Raw genomic sequence first — 21686 nt, 5'->3', positions numbered from 1 at the left:
TGCTAGCAATTTTTGCATCTGTTAAATTCTTCCGCCACATCCTAGAAGGACGCCACTTCGTGATCAAGACGGATTACAAACCCTTGATCTATGCCTTCTCTCAAAGAGCTGACAAGGCTTCTCCCCGTCAACTCGACAAACTCAGTTTCATATCGCAATTTACCACTGAAATCATCCACTTCAAAGGCACAGACCATGTTGTCGCTGACGCACTCTCCAGGATCAGTGCCATCAACATGCCCACCAGGCTGAGCCCTGAGAGGATCCAGCAGGAACAGCTAGATGATGAAGAGCTCCAACAACTCTTGGACATTGACAACAGCTCGTTGAAGCTCCAACGACTATCCATCGACGGCAATGACTCGATCTACTGCAACGTTTCGTCTGGAATCGTGAGACCCTTCATCCCCAAGAGTATACGTAGAGAAGCCTTCGACACTGTGCCTGGGCTACCCCATCCCAGTGGTCGGGCAACACCATAAAGAAAGACTCGTCGGAGTGGGCCCGCAACTGCATCGCCTGCCAACGATCAAAAATCCAACGGCACAATCGTCTAACACCAAAGCACATTGACGTCCCGGATAATCGTTTCAACCACGTTCACCTAGACCTCATCGAGCTCCCAGTGGTCAATCAGCTGAGATACTGTTTAACGATCATTAATAGATTCTCCAGGTGGCCCGCAGCCATCCCGCTGAAAGAGATGACAGCTGATTCCGTCTGCTCGGGATTCTACACCCACTGGATCGCTCAGTTTGGCACGCCTCTAACCATTCCAACCGATCAAGGATCTCAATTCGAGTCTGCGCTTTTCGAGGCCTTGGCCAGACTGATTGGTGCTAACCGGATCAGAACCACACCGTGCCATCCCCAATCCAATGGTCTAGTTGAGAGGTGGCACAGAACTCTCAAGGCAGCTGTGATGTGCAACTCACAAGCACCATGGCCTGAAGTTCTTCCAACAGTGCTTCTCGGCCTCCGCACATGCTACAAAGAGGACCTGAACGCCTCACCTGCTCACCTGGTGTTTGGGACAGGTTTGCACGTTCCTGGAGAATTTTTTGTGTCAGAGGACATACCAGCTGATCCTCAAATCTTTGTGGAAAAATTCCGTGAACACATCAGGAGCTTAAGGCCCACACCAACAGCTCACCACGCGAAAGAGCGCATGTTTATTCTAAAGAACCTGTACTCTTGCTCGCATGTATTTCTTCGCATCGACGCAGTCAAACGACCCTTGGAGCAGCCATACTCTGGACCGCATGCAGTGCTGGGACGTCAAAACTACCACATCTTCAAGATCAACGTCGATGGCGAAGAAAAAACAATTTCAGTAGACAGGCTCAAACCAGCCTTCATGGCGAAGGAAGACCCTGAGACTCTTCAAGAGCCGCAACAGGCTGAGGAAGCTGAAAGAGCTCCTCCCGAGCTCTCATCATCAAACCTGGATCGACCTCTTCGCACATATCGCAGGAGAGATAAGACTGTCTCGTTTCCTTCACTCCCCGCGAAGGTCACTGGAGGGGGAGTGGTTGTGGCGGCACTGCCTCCGGCAGTCCCCACCCCGTCCACGGGGCCGCGCCTCGATCGGCCTCAAGGCGAAACGACTGGTCGTTGTCGCCCACGGAAACAAACATTACCTATGACTGACTAACACCACACATCTAGCATTAAAACATTCTCAAGTATTCTTAAGTTCTTTTTATAACGTTCTACCAAAGAGACAATAAACATTTATCTCGTTGACAAGAGTGGAGTTCGTTCTACCCTGGGGAACCCTCTAAATAATCCAAACGAGCGTAAGAAGGATGACGAATGCCCACATGGGAGAATTGTACGATCAAACGAACTTACCTGTAAGTGAAGTTCGATCGTGATTATATGAAGAGCCTCGTCGAGAGAATTGAATACTTGTAGTAGCCTGCCTGCGGCAAGGTGGAGCCACACGCTTTTAGAGTCTATAGAAAAACTTTTGTTGTGGCACCTCAGTCGGGAAGCGCCGCCATGTTGTCATTGGTTTAAAGTTGAGAAAGAGGGTACGAAAAAATTGGATTGGGTTGGGGAAGCTAAATGGGGGGGGAATGAATCTCTCAACGAGGCTCTTCATATAATCACGATCGAACTTCACTTACAGGTAAGTTCGTTTGATCGTACAATTATATTCGAGCCTCGTCTTCGAGATTTGAATACTTGTAGATGTTCAGAGCATTCGTCCAATTTTTTATATAGCCAGTATTTATTTTCGTAAATGAAAAATGGGGAGAACAAAAAACAAGTTAAGTAAACTCCGAAATAAAACGATTACATAGATAGAATTTTTAACATGAAAAACGGCTTTGGTAAAAGCATTTTTATCACCCGCCATTGGGCGATTATAAAACCTTACAAAAACATTAGATCTATCAGACCAGCCGGCTGTGTTTCCAATTGTGTCCAGATTTACCCCTTTCCTCGCAGCGGCAGAGGTTGCCGCATGTTTCGTGCTGTAAGCTGAGAATCTGCTCGTATCGATTCCAGCTTGTTCGAGACAAGACTTGATCCATCTCGCTAACGTCTGGGTAGATGTAGCGTCGAAAGGTTCCCTTGACGTAATGAACAGTTTTGAAGTGTTCTTTCTGAGATTCTGCGTTCTTGTAATGTAGCAGCGGATTGTACTGGCTACACAGTTTTTATGTCCCTCCGGAAGAAAGGGGAGAGATAGGAGAGGTTGAAGCTCGCCTTTGCGCGAAGTCTTTATTCTCTGTGGGATCTTAATCTCTATATTAATTTCACCTTGGTGAATATTTTCTAGCTCTATAAGGGAGAAAGTTTGGAGTCTGTGTGCCGTACTTAAAGCCAGGACAGTGATCGCTTTCTCGCTGAGCTGACGATTTGATAGGTCTTCATTCTCCGGTAGAGACTCGAAAAATGTTAGCACTCTTTCAGGGGCCCAGGTGTGAGAGTATCGGGGCTTGCTGGGAGGTAAGTTGTACACACCCTTAAAAAACCTCTGGATAACAGGGTTTTTTCCGATGTTGCCTTCAGTATTTGTCGCAATTGTTGACCTGGCGGAGTTTAAGGAGCCATAGGCTGCCCCTCGATTGAACTCGTCAGTTAAGAAGTCTAAGATCCTTGCAGTCGATGCAGAGAAACAGTCCATATTACTCTGCTGACAAAATAACCACCACTTTCTAAGAGGTGTGTTATACTCCTTGTGTGTTGAGGCAGTTGAGGACTGGACGATGACCTCTGCTGTCGTTGGTGGGTAACGCTTTTTGATGTTTACCTGATAAGATTGCTGCTACCAGGGTAATCTGACGAGCTAGTGGATGGACTAGTAATCTGCAGGGTGAAAGTAGAAGATGCTTAGCGGTCTGAATTCAATTTGGTCACTGACTAGGGAGGATAGGAAAAGCGGATACCAGGATTGAGCTGTCCAACGAGGAACTACTAGGATACCCGTCGCCCTATCCGTAATAATTTTTCGAATTGTGGGTAGAATAAGTGAACACGGTGGAAAGGCATAGAAGAAGATGTTGGACCAATCTATCGAGAATGCGTCGACCGACGATGTGAAAGGGTCTCTATCCCATGAGCAGTAGATTTTGCATTTTGAATTTATCCGAGACACGAACAGATCCATATGCGGGTAGCCGAAACTCCTAACGATGGATTGGAAAGCGTAATCTGCCAGTTCCTACTCTGTATCTATATTATTACGACGAGATTCTCGATCTGCCTCAATATTTTCCTTGGAGGGAATATAAGCAGCAGTCAACCAGATATTTCTGGCCTCACACCATTGCCATATCTGTCTTGTACCTCCTAATCTATTACCATATGAAATCGCTGTGGTGCTATCAACCCGAAGCAAAATTTTACAATTAGATAAATCATGAGCTAAACATCTGAGTGCTAGATAAATAGCTTTTAATTCTAGATAGTTGATACTAAATTTTTTTTCATCAGCTGACCAGAGGCCTCCCGTTGTTTTATCATCACCGGCTGCTCCCCAGCCTGTAAGGGATGCATCAGAAAAAATGATTGATCTAGGCTGTTTGGTTCGAATGGGGTTAAAGGTGGATTTTAAACGAGAACCCCACCAATCGAGATCTGATTGAAGACATCGGGGGATCGTTATTAATTGATCGAAATCACCCTCATTAATAATTCAATTTGATTGTTTTACTCTCTCGAGATCCTTAGTGTACAACATGCCGTAAGCCGTGGCTGGGAATATGGAGATCAAGGAACCTATTAGTCGGAAAAATGTTCTGATTGAACAGCTAGTCCTAGGTTTGAATGAACTAATTAGATTGCTGATTGTCACTTTCTTACCTTCGAGAATTTGTATGCAAAATTTTTCAGAGTCCACTATGAAGCCTAGGTATTCAGCACGATTTGATGGAATGAAACAGCTCTTTTGTTCATTTATGATGAAGCCCAATGAGGATAAAAACGTTTTAATTTCAATGGCCTGACTTTGGCGCTCCTCAGTTGAAGAAGCTATACATAGAATATCATCTAAGAAAATGGATGAAATGAAGCCCTTTGATCTAAGATGTCTCATGCCCGGCTTGATCACCTTTGTGAAGGGATGAGGACTGATTGAGAGACCGAAGGGAAGGCAGGTGAATTCAAAAAGATTGCCCTTTACATAAAAACGAAGGAATTTCCTATGGTTCTTATGAATTGGAATTGAAAAATACGCTTTCAGGTCAATTTTGCACATGAAGGCATTGCGCGAAATGAGCTTCAACACTGTCCTCATGTCCTCTAGCTTAAAATGAGGAGCTTTTGTAAACTTATTCAACTTTTTGAGGTTTAGAATATAGCGTTTTTTCCCGTTTGGTTTATCAATAAGAAAGTACGACGAGACAAATTGGTTATGGCAAGCGACACATTGTTCAATTGCTCCTACAGATACCAATCTGTTAATCTCAGACCTCAGGACAGCCCCTTCAAGTTCGGAGACTATAGGTTCTGGAGTAATGTGTAATTGATAAGTAATAGAGGTGAAGGGAATTTTGTATCCCTTCACCGCCTCCAGGACAAAAATATCCGAGGAAATTGATAACCACTCGGAGAAATAATGCCTGAGAGAGCCTGCAGATCTTACCACTTTTTCTCCTGGGTGTTGGACGACTCTGTCGACGTTGACGTCGATTGAGGGTTGCCCGGGCGTCTTGAGAATGGCCCCCGACTGGGGTTAGAGGTTGATCTGGCCGGAATCCGAGGTTTCTGGCTAGCCTGTTTTTTCCACGATACAAACGGGTCCTTCGCGTTTGAAGGCCCTTGTTTTTTCGGTGGAGGTGCAGTTACTTTGAGCTCTTGATCCAATTTCGCCATGGTGTTGATCTCTTTAACATTTTCAGAAAGGTTTGAAGCATAGAGCTGTTTATCTGGAGTTGTGGCTTCCACAGCACTACGTACTTGCTTATTTAAGCTGGGTGATATGAAGGCTCGCTTGGTCAAGAAAAAACCTCGATGAACTTGGGTCATCAGCTTTCCTGCGTCGTGCAAGTTCTGGATCAAGGCTAACTTGTCAATATCATCTTCCGAGAGTAGACTCGAAATTGCAACTCCTAGTGCGACTAGGGCAGAACCTGAGAGGTTTTGAGATATACAAAACTTCTTGTCTCTTTGAACCAAAAGCGTCTCTAGAGATCGAAGCAATCTCTGGATTGAGTTTTGGAGCCTCAAAAACACACTTGGCGGACGTACGAGGGTAACGGGGCATTAATTTGGTCAATTCCTCCTTCTGGAGGTTTGAGGACAGCCAAAAGCCCCACGTGACTCGAGACTCGAGACCCCTGAAGGGAGATTTCTGTGTCAGAGGGTTTTGAAGGGTCTGCGCCCAAAATCTCCAAAATGTCAGGATCAAGTGTCGTTGATGGTGAATTTTCCAAGACAACGAGATCAGGAGATATTTCCTCGCCCGGTGGAGGTGTTGGCTGTATTGATGTAGGCTTTAAGCCAAGTGCGTCTAGCACTGGTGTGTCGAGCACATGAGGAACTGAGCTACTGCTCTGACTATCAGAAGTGATACTTAAAGTGGGAATATTCCCGTCCTCATTCTCCTTGTCCCTCTGATTTCGTTCTGAAACCGAGAAGATAAAGGGAATGAGGTTACGCTACGTGAGTCGTTCCCGAAGGATAAGCTCGGCGTATTAAAGCCTCGACTCGAGTGGTTTAGTCATTAACATCGAACCTAAGAGTCCAAATGAGGCTGGAACATATACACAAACTTACCTTCCACGTCGTCCATACATTCAGGTAAAAGGCGTTGCGCCTTCTTGAAGAATTTTCGTATTTAATGAAGGAGCTCATCCTTCTCGTCATTATCCCCGTGCTTCCTCTTCTTATCTTTTCCCATCATCAGTCAAAAAATTTTTGAAAAACCAAGAAAAATAACGTAATAACAAACAATTCTAAGAAGCATGCGACTCGCTTGCGCACACACAAAATAATGAAAACAAGGCGGCGCTTCCCGACCGAGGTGCCACAACGAAAGTTTTTCTATATGCTCTAAAAGCGTGTGGCTCCACCTTACCGCAGGCAGGCTACTACAAGTATTCAAATCTCGAAAACGAGGCTCGAATATAATAAAACTATATACCCTCGGTCCCTTATTAACTCTCGACCACAGCTGAATAAATTAAGTGACGCTACGCCTGTCTCTATTATTTAATACCCTCACCCCACTACATTACAATGGCGATGATTGTAAAACAAATTATTTGAACGCGTGATTGACAATAATAGTTTAGAAAAAAAGGCATGAAACGGGCGGTATCAAAGAAAATATTGTCGAGTGAGAGAAAAAAGCGTTTAACGGAACGTGAGAGATTGAATTTGCAAAGAATTGAATTTAAAAAGTAGAAAGAAAAATTTATTCATTAAAAAAAAATTGCATCAACAAAGGGACGAATTAGCTGAAAGTGAAAAGTGTTTGCAAATTAAAAGAACATTTACTGAAGAAAAAAAGAGGAAACTAGCTCAGGAGGAATTAATTTTAAATCAGGAAAGAGAAGCGTTGGATGATTGGCGTATTAAACTCGAGGAGTACAAAGTTCAGTTGGAGAATGTAGAAAAACAGTATGACGAGCAGAAGATCGATATTCATGTACGATTGGAATCGAAACAAAGTGATCCGTCTGTACTCCAAGAACAATTTAATGGCGAAATACCATTTCTCAAATTTGAGAGTACAGAGGTAAGTGCCAATTTTTCCACAATGGCGGAAAACAGTGGAATTATTTCTTCTTTAAGTGACTTTCAAGTGGGTGAAGATTGGGATTTGTACGCAGAACGTCTCCATCAATTTTTTGTTGCAAACAACATTCCAGAGAGTCGATGGGTTGCCGTGTTAATTACTAAATTAGGAGCAGCGGCATGATGTGACCTTTGTGATCCACAAACACCAATGACCAAAAGTTTTAACGACATCTGTACAATTTTGAAGGGACAATTCGCTCCAAAAATAGCAGCTTTTAAAAAAAGAGTGGAATTTTATAGTTTGATGCAAAATAACAGTGAGAAAATTAGCGCATGGTTCGCTAGAATTAAAAACAAAGCAATCCATTGTAAATTCGGTGCAACTCTTGACAACAGAATTAAGGACAAAGTTGTCACAGGTTTATTGAGAGGGCCGATACTTGACAAGATGTGTGAGCAAGACACAGCAATGCCTTAAATTGATATTGTGGAGAAGTCGAAAAACAAGGAAGCCACTTTGAGCCGGTCAACAACAAGGACACCTCCAGAGTCGATTAATCGACTACAAACTCATTACCGAAGGGACATCAATAGGACGGTCCAAAAAAACAACAACAGCAACTCCAAGCAGAAGAATTCAACGAATCAGAAAAGCAACTACACATTGGAGCCTACCTGTAAATTTTGTGGTAAACCACGCCATAATTTTTCTAAATGCAAGTATAAGACATTCAAATGTAGTAACTGTAATAAGATAGGGCATTTAGTCCGAGTATGCTCTGTTAAACAAAAGTCTTCTAGTAATCATTATACAGATGAAGAAGAGGATGCCAGATTGAATGAATTTATAAGTGATATGTGTTCATTATCAAACATCGACAGAATAATTGATCTAATAATGGTTCAAATTGGAATTGAGGGTAAAAAATTAAATGCCGAAATTGATACTGGAGCTAGTAGATCTGTTATTCCAGAGTTAATATATAAAAAATTGTTTAACAATTGTAAACTTGAAAAAACTGCCGTCCGATTGAGAATGTACAATGGTGAACTAATCTCACCAATTGGTCAAATTTCTGTTAAATTGTGTAACAACAATTTTAAGACGAAGGGATGTTTTGTTGTTGTGGGTAATGGTTCAAGGCCTTTGTTGAGGAGAGATCTGATGGAACCTTTGGAAATTAGTATTTCTTCGATAAATTATGTCGGTACAGGTGATTCAGTGAAGAAATTGATTGATGAGTATTCCGAATTATTTGACGGGAAGTTAGGAAAATTTAACCACCAATTTTTATAAAACCTAGGCCAGTACCAATTGTACTTAAGAAAAATTGAAGAGAAATGAGACAAATTAGAAAAACAAGGTGTTATTACACTGAAGAAAAATAGTCGATGGGGTGACACCCCTAGTATCAATTCTCAAAGAAGATGGTGATTTGCGAATCTGTGGTGATTATAAGATAACAGTGAATCGTTACATGGAAGATGATAAACATCCTTTCCCAAGGATTGAGGAATTATTTACTAAATTGAGTAAGGGACAAATGTTGACTAAGCTAGAGCTCACAGCCGCATATAATCAGTTAGAATTGACCGAGAATTCAAAAGGAGTGTTGGCCTGGAGTACGCACAAAGGAATTTATTATGTAAATCGTTTACCTTTTGGAGTAAAACCTCCTTGTTGCATTTGTACCGAAAGTGTCTGACACTCTGAAGCCCTTGTATGAACTTTTAAAATTGAAAACTGTTAAGTGCACAAAAAATTGTGAAGAGGCCTTTGCAATGATAAAAAAAGAAATGTCGTCGGAAAGATTTTTAACACATTTTCATCCAAATTTACCAATTACAGTAGTATGCGACGCATCAAAGTACGGCATTGGAGCTGTATTAGTTCATGTATTTCCTGATAACTCTGAAAGACCAATTTATTTTGCCTCCAGGATTTTGAGAAATTCCGAGAAAAATTATATATTGGGGTGTGAATAAGTTTTATCAGTTTCTAATGGGGAATAAATTCATACTGTGTTCTGACCATAAACCTTTCCAAGCCCTTTTTGGTGAGAACAAGGGAATACCTCAATTAGCAGTTGGACGTCTGCAAAGATGGGCCTTATTTTTGAGTGGATTCGATTATCAATTCCAATATGTAAAGGGAAATAGAAATGGAGGGGCAGATGGATTATCAAGGCTTCAACTTAATAACCATCCAGCAACAAATGGTCTGGCAGAAAATGCTGTAGGATCAGTAAAAAGAGGAATCGATATTTCTGTATTATTAAACCGTTATTTATTTAGTTACAGAAATGCACCTCATTCAACAACTGGTAAAACGCCTGCAAAATTAATGCTCAATCGGGAAGTGAAAACTAGACTGAATTTTTCATCGAAATCAACGACTGAGAAAATGAGAGAGAAATAAAAAGAATTTTTTCATGGAAACAGAAATATTAATTTTAAGGAGGGAGAAGTTGTTTAATAGTCAATATTTGTACATCAAATATTGAAAATAGGGAAATTTTATGAGGAACAAGTGGAAATGAATCAGAATTCAGTTAACAGTTAACAATTGACCTTGAATAAAAGAAATTCTCGTATTCCAGAAATGGAAAGGGAGGAGGTGGTACATGTAAGTAAGGATAAGGTATGTGATCAGCCCAACCTGAGTCAAAGCGAGGGTCAAAACTCTATCCAAGACCCAACAATAGAACCGCCAAATGTGCAAATTCCAAATGTTAATTCACACGGTAATTCAAAAAACAGTGAGGATAAATTTGATGGACCTATTGTTGAAGAACCAAATGGTTCAAGTAATGAAAATGTAGTGAGTAAACTGAACGTAACAAAGGATTCTAAGACTGATGTAAAATGGAATATAACTGAGAGACCGCGACGTACTATTAATCCGGTAGATTGTCTAAACTTATAAACAAATGTATGGAAAAAATGTAAAAATGGAAAATGGAAAAATGGAAATGTAAGGAATGTAATATAGTAAGAATACGATAGATGGTATCATAGGAAAATCGAGCGTAAGAAGGATGACGAATGGGAGAATAAAACTATATACCCTCAGTCCCTTATTAACTCTGGACCACAGCTAATAAATTAAGTGACGCTACGCTGTCTCTATTATTTAATACCCTCACCCCACTACATTACAATCAGCCCACTCTAATTATCTGAGAAGAGTGAGCAACAAAGGTCTCTATCAGAAAGCCGAGATATCAAGAATTGATAATTTCATAATCAAACTAGCTAAACAATACTATAATATAATGATAAACATGCCAAATAAAATGATAAGATCGTTAACAGTTTTCCCAGATGAAGAGGCCATTGGCCGAGCCAGATGTGGCCACATTAAACCACAATTTTTTACTTTTTATGATAAGATTGGTCTGATCTAGGACGAACTAAACAGACCGCTCCTCTATCACTCAGCTAGACACACCAATAATAAAAGAATCCCTGTGGATGACTTTAATACCCGCAACCTCCTATACTCCAGGGAAATACTCAATTGCCAAAGCATGGATTTCACTAGAGTTAAACAAAATTTCTGGCTTAACGTTAATTGCAAGTTCATAAAAGAATTAATAAACAGTTATGAACTTGAAAAAAAAAGAAAAAGAGATAATACCTAATACCATAATTGATTTAGAAGAACCCTCGGACTTTATAGCCACCCACCTCAGAGGAATTAGCTTTAAGATCTAGAAAGAGGTTAATTAGTTAAAACTTATTCAACATTTAATCAAGAAAATCTCATTTGCTGTAATTACATTAGAAAAAATATTCAAACAAAAATTTCTCAATGAATTCCATTCTTATAGGGGATACGCTTCCTTTTTTTTTCTCCCCTCCCCTTTAACGATAAGCAAGTATATTAATGCCTTTTTTTTCTTACATAATCAGCGCCTTGAATTCTCTTTTTTTAGCACAAAATGTATACAATACAATATAATAGCATGTATACTCTCTAATGTACCAAATCCCCATAAACGCGGGGAAATAAAGTCACTCACTGTACTACAGCTATTACAATTAATGATAAAAACCGAGAGCCTCTATAGGCCATAATTTTTGTTTTTGCAATTAACATTATAGAGTAGCCATTGTTTTTTTATACTAGGTTTTTTGAAGGAATGTAAATAATGTAAATAACTTCTGTTGAATAAAAAAAAAATTGGTAAAAAAAAATAGGCTTGAAGAAGCAAGTGGAGAGAGTAGGAGTCGGGCTTTCGGCTTTCGGCCCGTACTTCTTCTACCTACCCCAATTCGTCTATCGCACTTGTATTAATATCCCCCTTTTTCACACTTGTTACGTAATGTATTATAATCGTTTGTTTATTTCTTCTTTTTTTTTTCATAACCACGGGAACGGGACTCGCATTAGGGTCACTAGTAGGTCAAAAATCAAGACATTACTTTTTATTCTTTACTATTTATTATATTATATTATATATTTATTATTTATGAATTAATGAGAATATCCGTGGTGGTTCTTTCGAGAACGCCACAATTACACACACGCGCGCACACACACACATACGCTCACGCGCGCGCACATAGTATCTTGACTGAGTTTATATCTTTTTACATTTTATTTAACTAAATAAATATCGTCGCCTTTAAGCTCAAGAGTGCATTGTTGCATCTATAGAAAATTGAGATCTCATTTCGAGGTAAGATCCTTCGCAGTCGATGAATAACTCGAATGATGATGGGAACATTATAAGACAATCCTTTAAAATTGTTCTTATTATTAAACATGACAGTTTCGTCAAACATTTCTGTCTTTCGTTTAATAACATAAAATAACCAACCAAATGGCAGAGATATGTAATATTACATATAACCGAAGAAAAAATCTGTAGTTAACAGACTCACCATTAATTTGGGTTAACTTCAACACTACATAAGTTTAACAACGCGGGAACATATGATTATGTTTCACAAGTAGATGATCCGTATGCGTAACCGAACCCGTTTTTTAGTAGTTGGGATATTTTCCTTCCCCTTGAACCATTATTCGTATATATTTCATACTCATCAGAAAGAATATTAAATTTTATTCAAAAGAATACCTGATTTGTCTATTACGTATCCGTTTTGGTTGAGTAGTGGAAATTTGAAGAATAAAATAGGATTTTCATGACTCTTCCAAAATCTAAATTTTTCGTTTAAGTTTCATCAATTAATTATTAATTGATTGATTAAAAAACCAGAAGGACGTATCAACAAAGCCAATCTGTTCACCGATCTGGCTAAATCTCTCACTCCCAACGAATTTTTTCCTCCCAAACTCTATGGACTACCCAAAATTCACAAAGGGGCCGTTCCACTCCGTCCCATCGTGAGCAACATAGGAGCACCCACTTACAAGTTTCTTACGAAACCTCTCCAAAATTGACTGATTTGAATGGTTGATATGTTCAGAACTCTCTGGATTTCGGTAATAGACTGAGAAATCTTGAGACTTCTCCAGGTAATATCCGGGTGAGCTTCGACGTGGAGTCCTTCTTTACTGATGTGCCAATCCCGGAGACCTTGGAAATCATAAAGAAATCCAAGGACATCTCCTCGCATTCATTGAATCCTGTTTGACCTCCACCTACTTTGAGTTCAAAGGAGAATACTATGAGTAAAAATCAGGAGCATTAATGGGTTCTCTTATTCCTCCGATTATCCCAAATATATTCAGACCCTTCGAGAACGAAGTATTGACGTCAGCACTGCAACCGCCTGTGTGGTTCAGGTATGTGGAGGCCATCATTATTATCTGGTCACATAGGAAGACAGCCCTGTTTCAATTCCTGGAGTTTTTGAATTTTCAACATACAACTATCAAGTTCACTATCGAAACTGACGAGGAAAGGTGTCTCTCATTTTATATTGCAAACCAACCCACCTGAATAAGAAAAAGAACTTTGTGATCAGCTTCATGATGGACTTGAGCTCGAGCCTCAGTTTAGAGCTTAACTCTTCTTATGTAGCTCTTTGTTGACTGCCGTAAGATTAACTTATACTTGTATTTTGCTGTTATACTTGCGGAGGACATTTGAACACAACTATATACTGTAACGTGGTATTTTACCAGTTACTGGTTCTCGACCGTTTCGCGATTTTAGAGACTTGCACCAGACGGGAAGTCACCTTCAATGGCGAGAGTTTTGAGAAGAGAGGAGAACATATGTTTGATTGTATTTTGTTTAATTTTTGAATTATGCGCCACCACGTTCCATTCTGAGGACATCGACGAGGATCACTGGATGCCGAGAGATGTCATCGAACTCCTAATTTCTGATGATAACTGGATTTTCGATGTGGCCGACAATGGAGCCACAATCCCGCTATCAATTACCACGGAAGTGACGTATCACCAGAACACGAGGCGGATTGGCAATTAATGAAAAATAGGATAATGAATATTGTGGAGGAGAGTTACTATTCTCTCAAGGTAGTCTGTAACGCGGAAAATTATTTTATATTTATTAGGCAGCGCTGAGGATATATTATCATTTATGATAATTAAAGAAATTGAGATTGAGCATCGCAAAAATTCGTAGCGTATGCGTGTAAAAATAATTGTTTGTGTCGCGCATGGCCGTTTAATTGGGATTGGTGGATGATGACGTTGTCATCCCCCCCAATCATCTAAGTAACCGCGTTACCTACCTATTGCCAGTTCACGTGTGTTTGAGAAATTACTTCCCGTTTGGTGGGTAATAAGAGCGGACCTGCTGATAATTTTTGTTACTCAGAGGACGCCAAGTTACGATTGTTAGGACGCCAAAGCAAAATTAAATCGATTTGTTTATCCAGGAGTTCCGAGAGTGTGAGAATAACTTTGGAATATTCAGGTGAGCGTGGTGGCCTTTTGTTTATTATGAGATTATTTCGTCAAATAGTGGGCAGAGATTCTTAATTGTTTATTGGTGTAACGAACACCCGAGTCCTGTAGGACTGATAGTTAAATATTTCATCAGGGAATCTCTGGCCACTTCATTCAGTGATTTGGGCTCTCTCTCTCATTCGGAATTTTCGATTATTTTCAGTTTATTTAAAACTTTGTTAGTTACGAATTTTTTTTTTAGTGAGGTTTTTGCGACTTCTGTATGATGAGTTTGTGTTGCAAAACCTGGTGATTCTCGCCATTGAATTTAATTTCGGCTTTCATAGTTTCAAGGTCTCGTGACCTACGAATTATTCTGTCTCTGGTTTTATATTTATTTTATGTATTTTTGTCTGTTCGAGGTCACGTAGACTTATCGATTTTTTCGCGTTACTGTTTAGAGTCATTGAATTAATGTGACAATTTCTTGTAAAGTATTTCTGATAAAACTTTTGACTTCTTCGACTGCTAACAATTGAGTTTTGTAACTCAGTTGTTTTCCATTAATTTTCTTTAGTTTTGTTGATAATAACAACTCGAGTCTCGTGACTCAGTTGTTTGATATTTAATTAATTCTGACTTCTGTGACTATTTAATTATTTATTAATTTATTTATTTTAAAAATTTCGAGACTTCAGAAAAGCTGTATAAATTTACTCAGACGATTTGACTTGATCGATCAATTTAAATGTTCCGTAACGCGGGGTCGATTTGAGGGGATTTTATTTTATAATTTTTTTTATGTATCGAGATTTTTTTTATTAAATATTGTTCTCCCCGACAATTCTTATTTTATTTATTTTTTTTTTTGCTGAGGATCCCAGTTGCATCCCCTTTCAGCTTCCGATTATTTAAATCTCTACGTAACGAGCTACAGGAGTTATTGAAGCTGAGAGTGGAGAAGGATTTTGTTTACGGTGGTCATTCAGTTTTTAATGACCTGGCGCCTGAGTAAATTTTCTGATTTTATTTTCGGGGTGATTTGGTGCCAGAAGGCGGGCTGATGGACGAAGGGTTCCGTGAACCTTCGAAAATCACGTCGCAATACATAAGACCTATCAAAAATGATGTTTCAGCAAAAATGATGATCAGCAAATTTCCGTTCAGTAAATGTCATGCTGGAAATGATTCATTTTCTGACTAGATATCAAAGTCGGCAGTAAATCGCATCTGCAAGCTGTTTCGCATACCAAATTTGACAGGCCATGTTCGATCTTTATTCGCGCATTTCGTGAATGCCTAACCCAAACATAACGGGTAGTATTTCTTCGACAATGTTAGAAGGACTGATACCTGCCCAACTCGGCAAGCACAATTCATATCTCCCAATGTTGAAGGTTCGAACATTTTTTTTAAGTGTATTTGCATAAATTAAATTTAAATATCAAAGATATTTTTTTCTCTAACACGATATTAATTGAGGTAGCAAAGCATAAGCGTTGGCTATTGCTCGGCGCACTCCATATGGCAGGCCATGTTCGGCTCGTCCCCGAGTGGAAATTAGTTCAGGTCAACTTGAAGTCCGATTAGAACTTGATTCAGTTTCAGTGCCGTTCGCTTGATCAGGTAAGATCTGATCAGAACCTGACCAAGGTTTGATCCAACGTTTCGGATCCTAAAAACTACAAGCGAATTTAGATCAAGTTCTGATCAGACAGGCCTGATCAGATGACACTTGATGAAAACTTGATCAAGTTTCGAGCCAGTATATTGAACCCTATAAACTACAATTGGCTTTACATCAAGTTCTGGTCAAACATGCCTGATCAGATGACACTTGATGAAAACTTGATCAAGTTTCGAGCCAGTATATTGGACCCTATAAACTACAAATGGCTTTACATCAAGTTCTGGTCAAGCATGCCTGATCAGATGACACTTGATGAAGTCCTGACCAAGTTTTGACCCAGCAAGTCAGATAAACATGATCTCACTCTGAGATCAAGCTGCCTCAACACAATTTGTTCTCCTTCCGATTCAATTCCCTTGATTTTCAATTGAATAGCTCGATAAAAAAGAATCACAAATGTATAGGAAGCAAGGGCAATATATATAGTGAAGTATCAAACATAAGAGCGCATTATCTTGAGTCTAAAAAAATCATCAAACTTGTATCTGTTCATTGTGTTATGATTATTATAATTATCTTTTAATAATGAAATAAAATTTGAACCGAATATGTTTTCTCGCTCAGAATGTACATGCAATAATTTCAAAGTCATCAAATACTCCCTTGTAGATTGTGTAGGTAAAAAGAATCTACTCAAAAATAATAGTGCGGTAGTCCAGTGGTTAGGGCGTAGGTTTAGTAATCGTAGGTTCCTCGGTTCGATCCCCAGCATTGTCAAAAATAATAGGGTTTTTTCATCGCTAATTACAATCGGGCTTCATTAAGAGCGGTCAGATATAATAAAAGAAATTAATTATCTTTTGTTTTAAGTGAGTTATGGTTAATATTTATTATTGTTTTCGATATTCCAGTCATCCGATTTAGATACATTTGACTTGATCAAATCCGGAACCGTTAAACCGGATCAGAAAAGTTTGATCAAGTCTTGATTTAAACTTGCGTTACATGTCTGATCAAAATTTGATCCAGTTACCGTGTCACTTCCGAATCAATCATCAAGTATGACCTGATCCAGTCTTGACTAGAACTTGACCAAAATTTCCACTCGGGTCTGTGCGCTTTTCTTGAATACCTATTCCCATCACAATTTGCGGTACTGCCATTCGAGGAAATGTTAATGACTATCACACTCGGTAGGACTTACTCACTACAAATATTTTAATCTAGAAGTCAGATGCACGTTTTTAACATTGATTTGTATGAAATGAATCTGGTCATGTAGATGCACCCTAAGTATAGTACACTTTCATGCGAACGCCACATCCGATATATACATAATCAGCCGATATAATTAGTTGGTCTTCAAACCTTAATAAAGTGATTTAATGATACTCATTTGCTTCAATTTTTTAATGCATTCGGATGCCCGAGCCCGTAAACGAACTCGTAACCTGGTACGAATACGAATGCGGAAATTTTGGAGAAAGAAACGAAAACAAGCCTGTGACGAAAATCGAGGACTAGACTTAGAATTTATGGAGGAAGTATGTAGTCAGGAAGGATTTACCACCGATTCTTCCCATGTTGAAATAAATCCGTACCAATTACCGAATATGCACTCAACGAGTGATAATCGTTTTATGGCCCCAATGAATTGGAACCAATCTCAAAATCTGAGAAAAACAGATGAAGATGTAGGCGATAATTATGTAGCAGATGAGGATAACTGAGGATCGGCCTGCGTATTCTGACACTGAAGATAGTGGATAGCTTGGAGAATTAGTCTACGACGAGAATAATGTACGTGAAGCTAGTATTAGTGAAGAGGATTTTTCAGACTCAGATGAAGAACTTCTTGAGGCATCGGAGAGCCAAGCACTTCGTGAGTGGGCTGTAGAAGTCAAATCATCGCTTTCGCATACCCGCAGGGACCAACTATTGAAAATTTTATGACGTCGATAATTGCTGCCCTTCCAAGATATTCTAAAACATTTTTGGAGACAACAAAGGCTATATATAAGATACGAAAACTTGGTGAGAGAACTCTCGTCGAGAGTGTGAATCCTGACCTACATTAGACAAACATACTTCATTTAATTATCAATGTCAATAGAATGCAATTGTTTCATTCTAGCACCAGACAGTTTCGGCCAGTATTGTGTTGAGTTCACTGTGAAAAGTTTTTCTATGAATCGTTCCCCATCGCAATTTATTCAGGAAATACAAAACCGAAGGACCTGGTGCCTATTTCGCGTGTGAGAGATCTGTCGTCCGAGAAGAATATGAACAGCATCGAGTTATTTATCCTAATACGGATGCTGATAGAAGGACTGATGCTACTTTTCGAGAACAACACAATGCTGATCATCACACTCTAGTGTTTCTCTACTATTAATTAATTAATTAATTAATTATTAATTTTCTTTCACTCGTATACCCTTTCGGGTTTTTACGATTTGTTCCCTTCCCACCCCCCAACCCCCTGTACCGCATTTGCCGAAAGGGAGGGAAAACCTCATCTGAGGGAAAAACCTACCCTGGTACAGTCGTCCTTTTGACAGGACTACCGCTCGGCAGTGGAACCGTGAGATCAGAGCGCTATATATTTTTGACCGCCGGTGCCCGGGATCGAACCCGGATCCTTGGCATGCTAGTCCAGCACTCTAACCGCACGGCCACTACCGTCGGTAGTGTTTCTCTACTATTAAATATAAAATCTTCTTTGGGCATGATTCATATTTTCGTTTTAGATTTCAAGCACTTGCTGAGATTAGGGGTGATGAAAAAATTTTTGAATTGTCCGATATCCAGTAAAAAAAGAAAAGTGAAGTTGAGTCAAAATCGTCAATTACTTTTATCTGAATATTTTATAAGTTTACAGTTACAAATACTTATTGAATTCTAACCAACTACTAGGTCATTAACCAATTTTGAGCAGTTTCAAGCTGTTGAATTAAAATTCATTCTTATGTATGCTTAATTGGTGATGTTAAGGAAAGTTTCTCCAAAACAATTTATAAGCATTGGTTATTACTTTAGTACGGCGTGCAGAGTACTATGCTCAAAGGAAGTTGTAAAAAATTGGGAATGTGCCAAACGTTAGAATCTTATGTTAGAAAATTTGTTGAACTGTCGGAAAAATTGTATAGAAAAATAATCTTGATAGGCAGCTGTAACTTGCAACCTAACTTGTGTATCCCAGAAAATGCTGACATTCGACATGAGTGATAAGCGCAAAGAAAACATTTACAGGATGCCATTATTGCACATATCGTTTCAAATTGTTTCATAATTTTTTTTAATTACGATGGTGTGTGCATATTTGGTAGTCTGATAATCTTAATTTTTAGAGGAATCCTGTGTTACAAAATATATTACTGAGGCCCCGAAAATGTAATCAGAGGAAATGGTTCGTAATTCAGTACAATTATTTAATTATATTGTGCACAAACTTCGATATTCTTAATCAAAATACTTGTTGTTTTATGAATTAATTTCTTAATTCGTACATGTCTGGTCGAAAAAATATTGCTTTCAGTATTCAGACGTTGAAATTTCCATTTTGATTTGAACTGTGCCATCATTTTTCACTTAAAGAAACCACTCTCTATCTCTACTGTCATAGCATCCAGATGATCAGCTTTGCATCGGCTTTGCAACGTCTTATTGTTAATGAATTTTGTTGTTCGCCAATATTCCTTATTCTCGATTAGTGGCAAGTTATTCGCGTAATTACGGAGAAGGATAGTGGCGACTAATAGCAAAAAAACTTTTATCAAGTGATTGTCTCAAAGCGTTCGATGACAAAGTGTTTTTTAGCAGCGGTACCGCTTATTCGCGTGATCATCCACCTACAATGGAAGGTAACTATGTCCTGTAAGTCTCAATTGTCGTATAAGAAAGTTCTTGTTCTATTTTCATAAAGAAATGATGAAACAAGATAATGTAAGTCGCAGCATTCCAGAAAGTTTCACGGAATACGTAAGTTAATTCATTTCGCTTGACGATAATACTATCCATTCATTCATACAAATTTTAGGGGATGAACAATATCGCATTTGGTCCTATTGTCGTACATCCCAAAAATTCGACATTAAAAACACATTTTCTTCTTTTACAATTAGTCCCTAATAAAACCAACCCTCTAAAAAATATCCCAATATCTAAAACCTCAATGACCACCATTGAATCCCCAATCCGTAGTATCTACAATAATACTCAAAATAACTAAATGCAAGGCCCAGGAACCTTCCGGTAGTCGGGAGCCAGCCTATTACAAGGGCCGGGATAATCCACTCATCCTAATAGGTATCCAATTAGCCAACCATTGTGTACGAATAAGTCTCAATGGTGACGCTATTCCCGTCAGACACGTAGAGTGGCGTGCTGGTCGAATAAAAATGGCTGACTCGCCAGATTTGGCGCTAAATTTCAGTTTCAAATTTTCAATATAAAATTGAAAACGTCAATATATAGTAGAAATATATTCCTGGAAATTCCATTGCAGATCTTCATGTTACACTTAGAATTTTGCTAATTTTTCAACGTCCAAATAAAAAATGAATTGTGTTAGTCAGAACATGAGAAAATAAATTTTCTTTTGAACTTACCCGAATATTATGCATCCCTCCAAAATTCGTTCGAATAATACATTATATTCCAGTATATCAAAAATTGAAAGAGTTGGATTCTGTATTTTTGTTTGAACAATGCAGAGGTATATTCTGGATACTCTGGTAGCTAAACAAAGTAAAAAATGAGTAATTCAATTTTGTTAATGACAATCAAGCAGCCCCTCACAACAATGACTATTTATCTACGAATTATTTGCTTCACATGACTGGACAAAGTTATGGCTCAATCAGAATCGTCGACAAATATTGTATTTTATTTATTGGATTCCACCAAATATCCTCTAAACACACCATAATTGTCAAAGGAGACTTCTCATCATGAAAACACAAAAACATTTTTTTTGCCTAATATTGCTGCCGATTTCGCTGGAAAAATTAATATTTATAATTCAAATAAAAAGTTGAAAATTACTGCTCGATTGCACGGCCGTCCTCTTCCGGTATCGGTCGAACCAAGGCTCAAGGAGACAGAAAAATCGAATTAGAGCAGGTAGTTTCTTTAAGTGGCTGTGGCCCCTCTCCCAGCTGTCACTAACGATCCTCGGGAGCCGCCTGAGCCCGATGAGCCCAGGTAGCCGGGCCCTGCCAAAATGAAGAAAAGTGAATCATCTTCACAAACTTAACCTAATAAACGACCCTCATTTAGAATATTTTCCCTCTAATTAAATCCCTCGAATCGACCTTCGAACAGTCCTAATCGCCCCAATCCTCGAGACCAGGCATGGGCAAAGTCGGATCCTCGCGAGCCGGGGCCATAAAACCCTATTAGACCCATTATTAGAAATACAATACCCCAATTGCGTGGAGCCCAGCGTAGTCAGGGTGGGAGTAGCAGCGTGTACGAAGTGGGGCGTAGTTAGACAGAGAGAGCACCGCGCGCTTTCCTTTCAAATTTAAAAAACCTTACCGCCTAAAAATTCAAACAAATTTTCACCAATTCAACGTAGTAAATTCTCAGTTGTATCGGGGGTAATGGTTCAAACATCATGGTGCCAGAAATTGATTATTTCTTGGTTACCTTAATATTGAATAATTATTTTAGTAAAAATTGGAAAACAATGAGATGTCAGTTCTTCAAAATTCAATCAAAATCCATTCTATTGGAACTGTATTAGATTTCTATGAAATCTATACAAGTTTGTGATTGTAAAAAACTGTTGAAAATATTTTTTAATTTTTGTTAATCCAAATTTTGTTAATACAAGATTTCTTCTAATATGAATATTGAAAGAATAAATAGATTCATAACAAAAATGGAGTTGAAAGTTTTTTTTATAGAAATGTCCCACAGAAAGCTCTGGGTTTGAAACGGATGGGATTTTTCATTACATTTTAATCTATTCTTCTTATTTTTTGCCGATATATGAGCCAAAGAAGACAACTCTAAATG

General features: G+C 38.9%; 1 protein-coding gene across 7 annotated transcripts in view; it reads right to left on the bottom strand.

The window, feature by feature from the left end:
• The window catches only part of LOC105272274 (transcription factor HES-1-like), a 200646-nt gene that overhangs the window by 158261 nt on the left and 20699 nt on the right, over positions 1-21686 (bottom strand). For 4 of the 7 annotated variants that reach the window (XM_011314330.1, XM_011314323.1, XM_011314325.1 and 1 more), the window contains 2 exons: positions 20709-20878; positions 20273-20402 (listed from right to left, as the gene is read on the bottom strand). The exons of 2 other annotated variants lie outside the window; for them this stretch is intronic. The gene's annotated coding sequence lies outside the window, so the exon portion shown is untranslated. The remainder of the gene's footprint in view (positions 1-20272; positions 20403-20708; positions 20879-21686) is intronic. One more of the 7 variants, XM_011314324.1, reaches the window with a different exon arrangement.

The sequence above is a fragment of the Fopius arisanus genome, unplaced genomic scaffold, assembly GCF_000806365.1.
Source record: "Fopius arisanus strain USDA-PBARC FA_bdor unplaced genomic scaffold, ASM80636v1 scaffold00153, whole genome shotgun sequence".
In the NCBI taxonomy this organism is placed as follows: domain Eukaryota; kingdom Metazoa; phylum Arthropoda; class Insecta; order Hymenoptera; family Braconidae; genus Fopius; species Fopius arisanus.
This window is presented reverse-complemented; position numbering and strand designations above follow the sequence as displayed.